The following is a 15,000-nucleotide window of genomic DNA, read 5'->3' as shown; positions in this document are numbered from 1 at the left end:
AGAATCAGAATGTCCATTACAATGTCGATCTGTCATTTGTCCAACCTCTTGCTGTACGTGTGATTAAAATTTTATTAAAAATGGAATGCGCAATAAGATCGCATTATCGATACTCCGTCCATGTGCGGATAACAATGATCCGCTTCTGTCCATTTCTGCCCCCGTGATAATATTATTCCTTCGTTCGAGTCCCAGGAGAATTTTTTACGTGACCTCTCAGGAAATTTTCCAATTGGAGGAGAGACCTGAAGAACTATTTCAACTTGTACATAACACTGAGACGGACAAAATTTCAAACAACACATGCACCAACTCATCCAACATTGTGTGCAACAACTCATATAGTTCGTAGAACACATGCAATAATTCATACAATAACTCGTTAAAAACCTAACGAATTAATAAAAGGGAATTTGGACACAAGGGGAGGTCATTTGGCCCGACATTCCCGTGCTTTATCCACACAGCATTAATTTACAAACATTGACGTCAATAAAGTGTTTCCATTCAATGCAGGGAATGGAGACTATTCACAATTGTTACCCCACACACGTAGCACAATTTTCTTCAAGTTAAAGTTTGACCACCAAATAATATTAAAAGTGTTTTTTTTTTTTTTTCATCAACTGCTGTCACAACGGGAACCCAACAGGTTCATGGGTGGTCTAGTATTCAATAAAATTCAGTATGGACAATCATGTACATTGATGCACACATGTGTAACATAAGGTGTAAACATGCATTGATCAGCATGTCTGGGGCCAATAAACATTTCTTCATGCATGTATATTTTTTAACACTAGGCGAGAAACAAAGGAAGAGCGATCGTTAAGTTCTAAAAGTTATTTTAAACTACCATAAAATGTAGAGAAATAAATAAATCATAAATTTGAGATCATATATTGGTGTGTGTGTGTGTGTGTGTGTGTGTGTGTGTGTGTGTGTGTGTGTGTGTGTGTGTGTGTGTGTGTGTGTGTGTGTGTGTGTGTGATTTGTGTTCCAGCTCTTCCACGAGCTTAAGACCCTGAAAATAAAAATATAAAAGTGAATGTTTATGTGTTTATTTGATTTACATGAATTCTTGAATGGCAAGACGGAGATGGAGAGTTCATGGAACACCTTACCCCACACAGTGTTTAAGTCTATAATTAAATTGAAATACATAATGATTTTAAAGGTCATATAAAAAAATCCAGAAGTTTAGTGTCATTGAAGTAGTCTTACACACCACCTTATTTAACATCTCCAAGAACTGCAAAACTGAGGTTTGTGGAAACGGCAGGAAAGCGATTTGTGTTCTACAGTGTTCACGTATATAATTCAATTGAAATAAAATAAAGATTTTAAAGGTTGTATAAAAATTCCGGAAGTTTACTGCCATTGATGCAGTGTCTTTTACACCACCTTATTTAACATGTTACATGAGTTCTTTGTGCCTGAGACTGGTGTTGGCGCAGTGGTTAGGGCAGCGGCTTGGGATCCAAAAGGTCCTGAGTTCAAGCCCCGTTGGGCCACTGAATTAATACACCAGGGGGTTGACTCAACCTGTCATCCTTCCGAGGTCGGCGAAGTGAGTACCAGTGTACTGGGCCGGTGTATACCCCGGTTAAAATAGGTGTACCATATCCCTGTGTCGTAAGAGGCGACCAGGGTTGCGTCAGGAAGGGCACCGGCGTAAAACATGTGCCAAATCACTATGCGGATCATACGGATGATCCGCTGTGGCGACCCCTAACGGGAGCAGCCGAAAGAAGAAGAAGAAGATGAGTTCTTTGTGCCTGTTGTTCATGTCCATTATAACATCTTTATAAACCACAAGTTTCCTGTTTGAAATGATTTTCAATTTTATTTCACTGCCAGACAGGCAGACTATTGTAAACTACAAGTTCGTTTTCCGATTCATGTTCCAATTTGTGTTCAAATTAAGTTGTTCCTTGATCATAAACTGATGTTTGTACATGGACGAGTGTTTGTACATGGACGACAGACAGACAGACAGACAGACAGAAGTGAACCTATTGCTTAACAATGCATTCATCTTTGTGTGCACAGGGTAATGAGAGGAAAACTGGTGGTTGCACTCGGGGTGTATGAGAAGGTTTTGGGAACCAAAACAAAAAACATTCATAGCTCCTAGAGTTGGAGTGCCGGGAACCCTCCAATTCTCCATGTAAAAGTGCATAGTATAGAGAGAACACAGAACTCGAGAGCTTATATAATACCTTCGAACAACTCTGGTAGGGAGGGGGTGGGGATATAAAAAAAAAATAAATAAATATATATATATATATATATATATATATATATATATATATATATATATATATATATATATATATATATATATATATATATATTGTTGCGGATTCGCGCCCGCTGGCGTGCGAACGGCCACGTAACTCAAATCGCGGCACGTCGCCCACCGGACGGACAATCCAGTCGTGACCCTCTCGGACTAACGCCGGGAACCAGTCACGGGTGGACCTTTCGGTCTCACCTCGATCGTGCCAATCGGCCCCCGCGTGGGATAGGGTTGCTCGCCAAATTCGACCTACCTAAGTACCCACACGGAGGGTAGACCGGGCGATCGCACCTCGCCGCAGGTCGACTTCGGACACGGGCCACTTTAAGCGACCCGTTCCGTACTATCGGGATAACCGAGCGGTGTTATTCGTCGGCCTCGACGGTTCGATTAATTATCGGGCGTTTTAGCCCACGACCAACCCTTTACGTGAAGCAAGATGGAGATTCAATGAAAGAAAAGATGAAGCGAAGCGGGAAAACAGTTCAACATAACTCACATTTATTTCGCGATGAACGGGAAGCACACATATACAATTACACCAAAAGCACATGTAAAAGGAGAAGAAACACAATATTACACAAAAAGCAAATATAAAAGAAGAAGACAATGCAGAGCTATCCGACTACCGAGCACACGGCAACACTTATACAATTTTACTTCACAGACGGCGCCGACAACACGTATACCCAAAGCAAAAGAAAAGAACCACCTTCCAGGATGAGGCGGGCCTGGGGCCGAGACCGTGTCGGGCCTACCGTCTGATGATGAGACGCAAAGTGGCGGTGGCGCCTCAACTCCGCGGGCCTCGCGGACAGTGTCTGGTAGGGGGTGGGAAAGGGGCCCCCTTGTCGCACTATCTCAGCGTGGGGGGAAACAGGAGGGGGGTTGTTGATGCTCGGGGGATGGCGGATATCACCCTGTCTCGGGTCCCGCGACGAGCGTCTCCTCCTCGACCTCGGTCGCGTTGCTGGCCTCTCCCTCTGCAGCTCCCGGCACCGACGCGAGCACCCCCTCGTCCGCCTTCGCCGCCGCCACCTCTCCACAGCTCCGTCTAATCGCCCTCTCCGTCTCCTCTCTTTGCTCGTCCCAACTCTTCACTCTTGACTTCTCCCCTCCGAACTCACAACTGCCCACTGAACTGAACTGTTTGGCGAGCGCGGCCGTTTATATCCCCCGTGGCCTCGCTCCACCACCTTTGACCCTTTACCTCCGACCCTTCACCTCCAACTGGCTCCCCATTGGACCGAGGAAAAGTGGGCGTGAATGCTTTTTGATCCATGAGTTTGCATATCGCGACCTCACTCCAACGCCCTGGAGGCGGGGCCAAATCGCCCCACGCTCTCCGATAGGACGGAACAGAAGTGGGTGTGAGTCGTTTTTGATCCGTTTTTTTCTTCGGAAAGTCTGTGATGTCTCTGAACACGCTGCTCGGTGCGCGCCCCGCACGAGTCCAGCATCGGCGCCCACAAGTGGCGTGGGAATGACGGTGATGCGATGGTGGCGAGTTGTGACGGTAAAGGTCGTGGCTGTTGTGAAGCGGCGTTGTGGTTGGTGGTTGTTGTTGTGAAGCGGCGTTGTGGTTGGTGGTTGTTGTTGTGAAGCGGCGTTGTGGTTGGTGGTTGTTGTTGTGAAGCGGCGTTGTGGTTGGTGGTTGTTGTGAAGCGGCGTTGTGGTTGGTGGTTGTTGTGTGACGGCTGTTGAGACGTGGTTGGTGGTGGTAGTAATGGCGGCTGGTCCAAAATAAAGATAGTAAAAGAAAAACGGCTATCCTGAAGAGTCGCAGCCCGACTGAATGACATTTATTCCCTCGAAACAACGGGTTTGGGCCTAACTACACATATACTTACAGAGATATCTCACCTAAGGGACCTGAATGGTGGTTTGTGAATTTCGTCAACCACAACAATATATATATATATATATATATATATATATATATATATATATATATATATATATATATATATATATATATATATATATATATATATATATCATACGAAATTGCACCAACTCTGGAGAAATTATCCTGTCCACAATCCTGGGGGAATTAACCTGTCCATAATTGTGGGGAAGTTAACCCTGTCCATAATTCTAGGGCAATTAACCCGTCCATAATTCTGGGGAAATTACCCTGTCCGTAATTCTGGGGGAATTAACCTGTCCGTAATTCTGGGGGAATTAACCTGTCCGCAATTCTGGGGGAATTAACCTGTCCGTAATTCTGGGGGAATTACCCTGTCCGTAATTCTGGGGGAATTAACCTGTCCGTAATTCTGGGGGAATTAACCTGTCTGTAATTCTGGGGGAATTACCCTGTCCATAATTCTTGGGAAATTAACCTGTCCATAATTCTGGGGGAATTAACCTGTCCATAATTCTGGGGGAATTAACCTGTCCATAATTCTGGGGCAACGAACCCATCCAAAATCCTAGGGGAATCAATCAGTCCACAATTTTGGGGCAACTGACCTGTCCAAAATCCTGGCGGAATTAACCAGTCCGTAATTCTGGGGGAATTGACCTGTCCATAATTCTGGGGGAATTACCCTGTCCATAATTCTAGGGCAATTAACCCGTCCATAATTCTGGGGAAATTACCCTGTCCGTAATTCTGGGGGAATTAACCTGTCCGTAATTCTGGGGGAATTAACCTGTCCGCAATTCTGGGGGAATTAACCTGTCCGTAATTCTGGGGGAATTACCCTGTCCGTAATTCTGGGGGAATTAACCTGTCTGTAATTCTGGGGGAATTAACCTGTCTGTAATTCTGGGGGAATTACCCTGTCCATAATTCTTGGGAAATTAACCTGTCCATAATTCTGGGGGAATTAACCTGTCCGTAATTCTGGGGGAATTAACCTGTCCGGAATTCTGGGGGAATTAACCTGTCCATAATTCTGGGGCAACGAACCCATCCAAAATCTTAGGGGAATCAATCAGTCCACAATTCTGGGGCAACTGACCCGTCCAAAATCCTAGCGGAATTAACCAGTCCGTAATTCTGGGGGAATTAACCAGTCCGTAATTCTGGGGCAACAAACTCGTCCAAAATCCTCGGGGAATTATCCATCTGTAATTCTGGGGCAACGAACCCATCCAAAATCCAAGGAGAATTAACCAGTCCACAATTCTGGGGCAACTAACCCATCCAAAATCCGAGGAGAGTTAACCAGTCCACAATTCTGGGGCAACTAACCCATCCAAAATAGGAGGAGAGTTAACCAGTCCACAATTCTGGGGCAACTAACCCATCCAAAATCCGAGGATAATTAACCAGTCCACAATTCTGGGGCAACTAACCCATCCAAAATCCGAGGAGAGTTAACCAGTCCACAATTCTGGGGCAACTGATCCATCCAAAATCCTAGGGGAATTAATCAGTCTGAAATACTGGGGCAACTAACCTGTCGAAAATCCAAGAGGAATTAACCAGTCCATAATTCTGGGGGAATTGACCCATCCAAAATCCTTGGGGAATTAACCAGTCCATAATTCTGGAGGATTAAGCAGTCTGTTCGGAAAGTTAGGACAAATTATTCGCTAGTATTTCTAAATTCTCGTTACTTTTCAATTTACTCTTGTATCTGAATTGTTAGTGCCACCCATCTCTGCCCCATCTCTCCAGTTTCACCTCATAGATTGAAACAAATCGTCACAAATAAACTGCTGCAATCCATACATGTAAACTGTACACCCAGAATTATAACAACCATAAAACAACACTTATAAAGTCAAAGCGCTAAAACACTTATAAGCGAATAAGACATCAAATCAATCTCATGAGAGCGAAGCGCACAGATGCTGACACCATTGCGCAAATTGCACAGTGGATGGGATAAACATGTTTCTCAGGCACAAACGGCCGGTGAAGAAAGGGTTTCGTCTGAAGATGTCTTCGAGGAATTTCTGCGGAACTCGTTATCCATTCATTTATCTCCATGGATTTCTCCATGTACACCATAACGTTCATGGAGAGGCTCCGTTAGGTCGCGCAGCGGAGAAAGAGAGAGAGAGGTCGGATCGCCTTGCATTGGCGTGGGATGTCGAATGTTTCAGGGAAAAGCAGAAAGTGCCAACAAGAGCAGCTCATGGAAAAGCAAAAAATATTAAAAAGAAAAACAAACAAAAAATGAGTAATTGAAGTTTGCGAAGTTGTGTCCACAATAGTAATATATATATATATATATATATATATATATATATATATATATATATATATATATATATATATATATATATATATATATATATATGCATCATAACGATAGCTTTCTGGATAATTAAGTCAATTTTTAATACGTATTATTGAAGCATATCTCAAGGTGAAAGAGATTGAAGATCGTTGCCGCATGCAGACAAATGTGGACAGAGTGAAAGCTCGAGGGAAAAGCTGTCTCAGCCTTTAATCCACACACTTGGACACCGAGCCGAGCTTCGCGCATTCTGTGTTCCAGGCGCGTTGGAAACGAAACCGCGTTCATTTCCTGCTGCCCCAGAGTCCGTGTCCGGCACAGGGACTCCGCACGCCACGGACCATCTGGTGCCAATGAAGGAGCAACTGGCAATGGGCGTCACGTGCAACAGCTGATGTTATGGTCGCCGATGCAACCAGCATAGTTTGGCAATGGCGTGCTCCCCCTCAGATATCTAATGCTGCAGGCTTTGATTATCGACGAGCATCGGATCCAGCCTCATAATGGCTTCTGGTGACGTGCCAATAGGAGGCACTGCATCGTAAAACGTTGAGGACTTTTGCAAAGTATCTTGTGCTTTTGTAGGCTATTCCACCCAAAGTTGAAATTTTCTGCAACGGGTGAGCATAGGGTTTTATCATGACAGTTCTTGGTCTCAATTACAGTACTGTACATGGAAAATGTGTAAAATGGAGAATAAAAAAAATTACATGTTAAAAGCAACTACATGGAACTGCTGCAACAGCCCAGGAGTAAAACATATGCCCTCTCATGATGTCACAAATTTTAAATGCGTCATTACCGAGCTCGAGTGTGACATCATCTCGAGTGCGTCATGATTGATAATCAGCTTAATCATATAAAATGTCACTTTTTAATCACTACTTTCAATATATTGACGGTGGACTTTAAAGGATGGCTTTGCTCACTGAGTTTGGTAGGCTGCCTTGCCTCATCTTATAGGCCTGAGGAAATTCATGGGTCACTGATGAAATGTAATTTTCAACAATCCGTTGCAAAATCGTAAAGGACTGTACATGGTGCAATACTTGGTTTTGTTTGCCTTTTTCTTTTCTTTTAAAAATGGATCTTCAATCACACCTCTTAACTGATAATGGCAACCAATAACCCCTGTGCCAAACATATTTGCTGCAAGGGTCATGATCAACAGGATGTGCATGCCACACATCCACCTGTTAGGCGGGAGAGCCTAGACCGAGTGGTATGGAAGCCTGCCTCTGAGTGATCTGGCCTGGGTTTGAATCTCAGCCACAAGCAGATGAAAATCAAACATACCAACGAGTTTCACCCTTTTTTATATAAAGCCGTAAGGTTTCAAAATTAACAATTCGATGGAACAGTGATGGTTTGCCATAACGAGCCCGAAAAAAGGATGAAACTAGTCAGTAGCTACGCTGTTCATCTGTTTGGTGACAGCATTTGACCTTGATATCTTTGCACTGCAAGAGGCCCTTCTGGGGCTGCAGTCATGACATCATCAAAACGGAATGGTCACAACGTTCACCAAGGTCAGACATTATTTATTTATTTATATATATATATATATATATATATATATATATATATATATATATATATATATATATATATATATATATATATATATATATATATATATATATATGTGCGCCTGGTGTTGGCTTAATGATTAGGGTGGTGGGCTTGGGATTCTCGGGCCCTGAGGTTCAAATCCCACTTAGCTGTTGAATTAATACCAGGTGCGGTGAACTTGACCTGCCATCCTTGCGAGGTCGGCAAAATGAGCGCCAGCTTGCTGGTATACTGTGTCGTAGTGGTGACCCATCCAGGATTGTGCCCAATAGCCAAGGAGACTGCTTCGGTAGCATCAATGCTCTGCATAGAGTCTGGTCCCAATGGATGGATGGAGATATATATATATATATATATATATATATATATATATATATATATATATATAAATATATATATATATATATATATATAAATATATAAATATATATATATGTGTGTATATAAATATATTGTTGTGGTTACCAAATTCGCAAACCACCATTCAGGTCCCTTAGGTGAGATATCTCGGTAAGTATATGTGTAGTTAGGCCCAAACCCGTTGTCTAGTGGGAATACATGTCATTTATGCGTGCTGCGACTCTTCAGGATAGCCGTTTTTCTTTTACTATCTTTATTTTGGACCAACCGCCATTGTTACCACCACCAACCACAACATCAACCACCCACCGCGGCGCCGCTTCACGTCACACCTCGCAACCGTCGCATCGCCACCGTTCTTGCGCCACTTGTGGGTACCGGTGTTGGACTCGTGCAGGGCGCGCGCCGAACAGCGTGTACAAAACCACGGATTTTCCACTTCAAAAACGGATCAAAAACGACACACGCCCACTTTTGTTCCGTCCAATCGGTGAGCGAGGGGCGATTTGGCCCCGCCTCCAGGGCGTTGGAGGGCGATCGCTATATGCAAATTTATGGATCAAAATGCATTCACGCCCACTTTTTCTCGGGCCAATGGGGAGCGAGGTGAAAGGTCGAAGGCAGGGGGTCAAAGATGAGAGAGCGAAGCCACGGGGCTTATATAAGCGACCGCGTTCGTCAGTCAAGTGGATAAGGAGTTAAGACTTCGCAGTCGGTGGAGTTGGGAAGAAGAAGCAAGAAGGAGTTGGTCGTCGTCGTGTGCGTTGGAGTCGGAGCGAAGGGGACGGAGCTGTGGAGAGGCGGCGAGGGCAGACGAGGGGTGCTCGCGTCGTGCCAGGAGCTGCACACCAGGGAGGCCGACGGCGCGACCTGGCCGAGGTGGAGACGCTCGTCGCGGGACTCGAGGCAGAGTAGAAATCCTCCCTTCCCCGAGCATCAGCAACCCCCTCCTGTTTCCCCCCGTGCTGAGATAGTGCGACCAAGGGGGCCCCTTTCCCACCCCCTACCAGACACTGCCCGCGAGGCCCGCGGAGTTGAGGCACCATCGCCGCTCCGCGTCTCATCACCAGACGGGTAGGCCCGACCCGGTCTTGGCCTCAGGCCCGCCTCATCTTTGAGGGTGTTCTTTTTCTTGGTTTTGGGTATGTGTTGTCGGCGCCGTCTGTGAAGTAAAATTGTATAAGTGTTGCCGTGTGCTCGCGTAATCGGTATTAGATCTGCATTGTCGCATTTGCTTTTTGTGTAAAATTGCATTGTGTTGCTTTTTGTCTTTTCCTTTTCTATGTGCTTTTGGTGGAATTGAATATGTGTGCTTTCCGTTCATCGCGAATAAATGTGCTTTGTGTTGAACTGTTTCCCGCTTCGCTTCGTCATTTCTTTCATTGAATCCTCATCTTGCTTCACGTAAAGGGTTGGTAGTGGGCTGAATACGCCCGATAATTAATCGAACCGTCGAGGCCGACGATAACACCGCTCGGTTATCCCGATAGTACGGAACGGGTCGCTTCAGTGGCCCGTGTCCGAAGTCGACCTGCGGCGAGGTGCGATCGCCCGGTCTACCCTCCGTGTGGGTACTTAGGTAGGTCGAATTTGGCGAGCAACCCTATCCCACGCGGGGGCTGATTGGCTCGATCGCGGTGAGACCGAAAGGTCCACCCGTGACTGGTTCCCGGCGTTAGTCCGAGAGGGTCACGACTGGATTGTCCGTCCGGTGGGCGACGTGCCGCGATTCGAGTTACGTGGCTGTCAGCACGCCGGCGGGCGCGAATCCGCAACAATATATATATATATATATATATATATATATATATATATATATATATATATATATATGTGTATATAAATATATATATATATATGTGTATATAAATATATATATATATATATATGTGTATATAAATATATATATATATATATGTGTATATAAATATATATATATATATATAATGTGTATATAAATATATATATATATATATATATGTGTATATAAATATATATATATATATATATATATATATGTGTATATAAATATATATATATATATATATATATATATATATATATATATATATATATATATATATATATATATATATATATATATATATATATATATATATATATATATATATATATATATATATATGTGTATATATATATATATATAAATACATGCATATAAATAGATAAATATATATATGTATGTGTATATAAATATATATATATATATATATATATATATATATATATATATATATATGCATATAAATAGATATATATATATATATATATATATATAAATATATATATATATATATGTGTATATAAATATATATATATATATATATATATGTGTATATAAATATATATATATATATATATATATATATATATATATATATATATATATATATATATATATGTATATATATATATATATATATATATATATATATATATATATATATATATATATATATATATATATATATATATATGTGCGTATACTATATATATATATATATATATATATATATATATATATATATATGTAACAACAAAAACAACATCCCAAAAGTGAACAGAAAGAAGGGTAATCGACTGTCAGAAGAGGCAAAAAAAAAAATTGCATACAGAAGACAAGAGATGAAAAACAAAAGCGCATCAAAGGAGGGCATTCGGTGTCTAAATGCCAACTACCAAGGCATGCTCGGAAAGAAATAAACATTTCAATGAGACACGCATTGAGATAGAAAGTGACAACAGAGTGGCAAGAACAAGAGATCTTTTTAAAAAGATCAGAAAGATCACAGGAATGTTTAGGTCTATGATTGGCATCCTTAAAAGTACAACAGGAAAAGACTTGACAGAACAAACACAGGTGAAAGAAAGATGGAAGGACTACACCGAAACTCTATACAAACAAGATAACAATATGATTGCAACCTTTCAAGAAAAAGAATATAAGCACGAACCAATAGTGATAGAATGTGAGGGGGGTAGAGCTTTGAAAGAGCTGGCAAAAGGAGAAGCACCAGGTCTGATGAAATTCCAACATACCGTACCTCTTGAAAATAGTTGGGGAGGAGGCAATCAAAAAGTTAACAGCTATCTGAACACACATCTGGAGCAAGATTGTATATGGCCTTAAAGGTGGAAGCAGTCAGTCCACACACTGTTAACAAAGAAAGGGGATCCAAGAGAATGTTCAAATAACTGAACCATTGCCTTCATTTCATAAGCCAGCAAGATGTTATTAAAGATCATTAAACACAGATTGGAAGACTTCATTAAGTGAGACATGCCTGTTGAAGAAGAAAATTTCAGAAGAGGAAGAGGTACAAGAGATCAAATTGCAAATCTGAGGTTGATCATGGAAAAAGCAATGGAATATCAAAGGAAGGAGAATATCTGTTTTACAGATTATAGCAAAGCCTTCGATTGTGTTGATCGTGAATTGATGTGAATTATGCCGAGAGAAATGAGGATGTCAGAGCAGGTGATATGTCTGATAAGAAGGCTGAAGACTAAACAAGAAGCTACAGTAACAACAGAGTATGGAGAGACATCATGGAATGGAATTGGAAAAGGGATCAGACAGGGGTTCATTCTCTCCCCTTACTTGTTCAATCTGCATAGTGAGTACATCATGAGGAAATCAAACTTGGATGACACAGAGAATGGAGTCAGGATTGGAGGAAGACGTATCAACAATCTAAGGTGTGCTGATGATACCACTCTATCGGCAGAAGGTAAAAGGAAACTGGATGGAATTGCTGCAGACAGTGAAGAAGGAAAAGTGAAAAATCCGGAATTTATTCAAACCTTTTAAACGACTGAAATATTGTCAACTGAGAAGGCGTGTGCAGATTCGGAGACGATCACATGGAAACGGTGGAAAGCTTCATCTTTCTGGGTTCTAAGATTTAAGTGAGTGGAGAATGTGGAGGAGAAATTAATCGATGGTTAGTATTGTTGAGAACGTCAATGTCAAGATTGATAAAGATGTGGAAAGACAAATATGTGACAAAACAAACCAAGAGGAGGCTGGTGAATGCGCTGGTTTTTCCAGTTGCAATGCAAGGATGCGAGTCGTGCACAACGACAAAGAAAGAAAGCAAGATTGACAGTTTTGAAATGTGGTGTTGGAGACGACTTTTAAAAATTACATGGACTGCAAGAAGAACTAGAATGGCACTCGGTAGATATCTCTGCCAGGTTGAACAGTTTACATTTTTTGTGCCACTGATAAGCCGGATCTGCATCCGGGCCTGAACCAAAAGGCCATTTCCACAAACTGCATTCTTTTCAAAGTATTCTCACACAGGGATTTTTTTTTCCTCATGATGAGAACGGTTATTTTAATTCCAAGTTCCAACTTCAACTTGTATTAAAAACGATTGTGTTTTACTTTTAAAGCGAGATCAGTATTGGTAATCTGTAATCGGCACAGGGCGTTATCGGTTTCACCTTCACGGACCGCCATACTGGTAATCGACACAGCCTTTATAAAGCACACCTGATTCATACAAAATAACCAATTGGCAATTGCTTTAAAAACAGCTGGGAGGGCAAAGAAAAACGTTATTGCTTGTACGGTGCTCGGGTGCTGAGGGTTAAGGCATCAGATTCAAGTACGTCAAACCTTCGACACCACATAAAGCAGCATCACCCTGTCCAGCACGCTGCGCACTAGCCTAATAATGAAGTCAAGTGCTTGTATCAAGTCATCGTCTTTACTTCTTACTCTTTACTTCTTCGAGCTCCTTCTTGGTCTTCCGGTTTTTTTCAGTTATTTGGATCTAAACAAGGACAGTACCATCCATATATGAGATGACAAAAAACTGACACTTATAAAGAGCCTTGCTTGAAGCCAACAATTAAGCATGCAGGAGGTTCTATTCAGGTTTACATATGCATATCCTCAAGTGGTGTTGGACAATTGTTGCAAATTGATGGTATATTAACTGCAGCAAGGTACATTCAACCAAATTTGAATTCACCATGCCATCCCCAGTGGTGCCAAACTTCATTTTACAGCAACATAATGATCCAAAACATTCAGCTGGAATAATTAAAACTTATTTGCAAAATGAAGAGGAAGCGGGAGTCTTTCAATGGATGGAATGACCAGCTCAAAGCATAGATCTCTTCGAAAGGTCTTGGAAGAAGCGTCAAACACCATTCCACAAGAGTTTATAACAAAGTATTTGAAAGTGTTCCAAGTAGAATTTCAATGGTTTTGAAGGAAATGGGTGGATATACTCGCTCTTCGTTGATATCAAGGTATATTGTGCATACATTTGGTTATTTGAATACGATTTTCTTTTTTAATAAAGGTGTATTTGCCTTTTTCATAAAGGTGTATTCTTTTTCATAAAGGTATATAAACACAAAGCTTATGCATCAGAGCAGAAAAAAGCATAATATCTAAGATTTTTTCAATATTGTTTAGATAAGTGTCTGAAGTCTATGTGAGCAGTTATGCTTTGCGAATGTGTACATTAAAAAAAAATGCAACATTGGTCTCCCCCTCCCACTTTTCCTCGCACACCTCAAGCGTTTTCCTGCCGAAACCTGCATCGAGTTCACACCATGGACATTTCATCTTTGGGCACAAGGAGAAGCACAGCACGTTTTGTGCACGAAAGAAGGACCGAGAGCAGAGTGCGAGGGGGTCCAGGCCGTAGGACCATCTCACAGTACCATAGGGCAGTGCAAGCAAAACCAGGATAGTGCAAGGTGTTCAGGGGCACAACATGTCCCCATATTCTTCTTTCTTCCTCTCATCTTGCCCCTCACCCATCTCTCTTTTTCCCTTCAGATGCATGATTGGTGCCAATGTTAATGCAAAGTTGCTAAGTCATTGAATATGGATCTGAGGGTGTGGGTGTCGATTAGGGGATAAAGGAAATGTATGATAAAATTTGCCTGTGAATTTCCCTGTACGTACAGTATATAACTGATAATTTGCCCCATTTGTAAATATGTGCTTGCCAGTAAACACCCTGTTTATAAATAGATTGTGTCTTGACTTATTCGGTCTATTTTGATGGTGATGTGAGGCAGCTACCTGCGATTGGTCAAATTTTAATTGGGCTTATAAATCAGAGGAAGCGGTTACACAGCATTGGTCCTGCTTGGCCAACTCATTAAGATCTGTTGCTTGACTGTCGGCACGATACTCGCTCGGACTCAAGCTTCTTTAAACAGTAACACAACTCTGGGCTTGGTATCCCACTGGAAGTTCAGGGGCAACTGGCTGTCCTGGTATTTTAAGATGTGCCGTCCTCTTGGGGTTATCTGGAGGTGACATCCATTACAATATATATATATATATATATATATATATATATATATATATATATATATATATATATATATATATAATGGAAGCAATACACAGATTCTGGACGTCACGCCAAACAAACGCTGCCGACTAATTTTGGAATCTTGGCATGGTAAAGGACAGAATGACAGATTAACAGAAGAAACATTAAAACCTCCTGCTCAGTACTACCCCTTGATCCAAAAAGCAGAAAGTGGTTGTTGGTGTAATCTCGAGAA

At 41.6% G+C, this 15,000-nt stretch overlaps 1 protein-coding gene and 1 long non-coding RNA gene across 5 annotated transcripts in view; one reads left to right on the top strand and one right to left on the bottom strand.

The window, feature by feature from the left end:
- LOC147018373 (uncharacterized) overlaps positions 1-14,456 on the top strand; it is a 31,164-nt gene extending 16,708 nt beyond the window's left edge. For all 3 annotated transcript variants that reach the window (XR_015062355.1, XR_015062354.1, XR_015062353.1), the window contains exon 2: positions 13,994-14,456. This is a non-coding gene — a long non-coding RNA (uncharacterized LOC147018373). The remainder of the gene's footprint in view (positions 1-13,993) is intronic.
- The window catches only part of LOC147018372 (GATA-binding factor 2-like), an 89,768-nt gene that overhangs the window by 51,044 nt on the left and 23,724 nt on the right, over positions 1-15,000 (bottom strand). The window lies entirely within an intron of this gene.

Source organism: Eptatretus burgeri, chromosome 10 (assembly GCF_056783735.1).
Source record: "Eptatretus burgeri isolate ZD-2024b chromosome 10, Ebu_testis_v1, whole genome shotgun sequence".
Taxonomy (NCBI): domain Eukaryota; kingdom Metazoa; phylum Chordata; class Myxini; order Myxiniformes; family Myxinidae; genus Eptatretus; species Eptatretus burgeri.
Note: the sequence above shows the minus strand (reverse complement) of the source record. Positions and strands in the feature narration are given on the sequence as shown.